We start from the raw sequence: 2,790 nt of genomic DNA on the forward strand, positions 1-2,790 counted from the left end.
TCTCTCTCTCTCGCTCTCTCTCTCGCTCTCTCGCTCTCTCTCTCTCTCGCTCTCTCTCTCGCTCTCTCTCTCGCTATCTCTCTCGCTCTCTCTCGCTCTCGCTCTCTCTCGCTCTCGCTCTCCCTCTCGCTCTCGCTCTCCCTCTCGCTCTCGCTCTCGCTCTCGCTCGCTCTTGCGCTCGCTCTCGCTCGCTCTCTCTCCCCCTCGCTCTCCCCCCCCCTCGCTCTCCCCCCCCCCTCGCTCTCTCCCCCCCCCTCGCTCTCCCCCCCCCTCGCTCTCCCCCCCCCTCGCTCGCTCTCCCGCTCGCTCTCCCCCTCTCGCTCTCCCCCCCTCGCTCTCCCCCCCTCTCTCTCCCCCTCTCGCTCGCTCTCTCCCCCCCTCTCTCTCCCCCTCTCGCTCGCTCTCTCTCTCTCCCCCTCTCTCGCTCTCTCTCTCTCCCCCTCTCTCGCTCTCTCCCCCTCTCTCGCTCTCTCTCTCTCCCCCTCTCTCGCTCTCTCTCCCCCGGGGAGAATGGGGTTTGAATGTTGGACCTTTCTCCTATGATATATAATATAGAATCACATAACGTGAGAGCTGCCGCTGATGACACTGGTGAACAGGCTACCAAAAACAGCGTCGTAGCCCATAGCATAATTGCTGTTAACGATCACTAGTGGTCATCGATTTGTCTGTTACTTTTCCCCCTCCTAAACACATAAGACGTTTGTCTATAAGGCCTTGTTCACACAGTGCAGATTTTGCGTGTATTTTTTTTTTTTAAGCCAAAACTGGAAATGGAACATAAACAGCAGAAATATGTAAAGAAAGGCCTCAGACTCCATGTACATGACCATATTTTTATCCATTTGTAAATACGGATTCGTAGTCATCCGCGTATACGGAATGGTATCCGCAAATACAGTCCGAGGTGCACCCGTACATACGGATCCGCAAAAAGAAGAAAACCACAAATGATGTGCAACATCTGCAAACCTGGCGTACCCTAGCAACGCTTCCGTACTTACGGACAGCTACAGGTGCACATCCGTAATTATGGAAGCGCTTATAGACTTCTATGGGGAGTCCGTGCCGTAATTACGGACAAGAATAGGACATGGTCTATATTTTACGGCTCATTCCTACGGGCATTCATCTAAAAATACGGAAAGGTTTCCGTATGCCCATAGAAATGAATGGGTCCGTAATTGCGGATGGAAAGTACGGTCGTGTGCATGGAGCCTTATTGGTCTGCTCTCCTGGATTTAATTCTCGTTTTGGTTTAGAAAATGCTTGCAAAATCTGCCCTGTGTGAACAGGGCCTAAGTCATCCATTTGCCACAATGTTAAAAAAACCGTATACCGTGGTGAATACTTTTTTTCTGGTGGCAGACTGCGCTTTTCTATACCGTAAAAAAAAGAAAGCGCTGTCGTTACATACCACCGCGACAAATGCCAAAAGGACACTCTCGGGCTAGGTGGGGTGAATGGGGCCTATGGCTGCATTCGGCGTGTGCACCGGCAGCTTTCCTGTTCACATAGCATAATGTGAACGGAGCCATAGTCAGAGAATTGTGATCAGGTCTGATAAGGCTTTGTCCACACTAGCGTCAAGGCTTCCGTTTAACAAAAGCCAGGAGATCAGTTAGAAATGGATCCAAATTGACAATTATGTACCCAGTCTAATATTTTTCACAGTAAAAATGGCGCTCTTATCCCCCATAGGAGGCTTTTTTTTAAAATAATATAATTTTGTATTATTGTTGTATTATATTCCATACTACGTAACAATAAAAAACAAAGAAAATGTTCCAATTTAACATTATATGAAACAAAGTATTATGTAGTACATATCCCGAAGAGGGGTTCAAATAGATAATACTGAAAAATCAACAATCACCCACTAAAACCCTGGAAAATTTCGCAACGGGAGGGGAGATTCTGTCCGAAACAACGGACCCCTGTCACAACGGTGACAGACGGAAACCATTAGCTAGGTAAATGGAAGCTGAGGTTTCCGTTTGCCTTTCCAGTGAGGGGTTAACCCGACGGAACCGCGCAACGGTGATGTGAACACAGCCCTAACTTCACATTCACTTACATGTAACGGTCTATTTGAAACATGAGAAAATATCTGTCAGCTCGGCCTGCGAATACAGCTGGCCGGCCTAAAGGCAGATGTAGGGAAGACAGTACTATGGTATATTATGTCAAGTGCCCATTCCCTGGCAATGACGGGGTTAAGGTTTGTGATGGGACAGGCGGATTTGGAAACCATAGGAATTAATCCTAAACCGGTCCCTATGGGTAACAGCATTCCACATAACCAGAAAGTCAGAGAGGGGACAGCTGACTCCCAGACTGGCACTAAGGGTCTACAGATAAAAGCGGTCGTCGTGTGTCCGGATAATGCGACTGCACTTGTTATTTATGTGTCCAATTCACTTCATATAATGTACAGCGGCGAGGGAATCCAAAATCATTATATTACAGTTCTGTGCTGGAAACAAGTACCAGATTATCAGACTTTCTGGAATATCAGATGCCTCAGGGGTCAGTTCACATGGAGGGTTTATGTCAGACAGAAAAAATCTGCCTCAAAATCCCTTCAGGATTTTTTAGGCAGATTTTGAAATGCCAACTTTTTTTGACGCCTTTTATACGTTTATTTTTTTTTTAGTTGTTTTTTTAATGAAGCAAATTAAATAACTGCAGGCGTTTTGATGAAAAACCGCACCAAAGAATGCTTCGAATGAGCGTCACAGTTTTTTTCGACCTCTGATTGATTTCAATGGCGGTTCAGAGAAGGAAACC

This window comes from Rhinoderma darwinii, chromosome 6, assembly GCF_050947455.1.
Source record: "Rhinoderma darwinii isolate aRhiDar2 chromosome 6, aRhiDar2.hap1, whole genome shotgun sequence".
In the NCBI taxonomy this organism is placed as follows: Eukaryota; Metazoa; Chordata; class Amphibia; order Anura; family Rhinodermatidae; genus Rhinoderma; species Rhinoderma darwinii.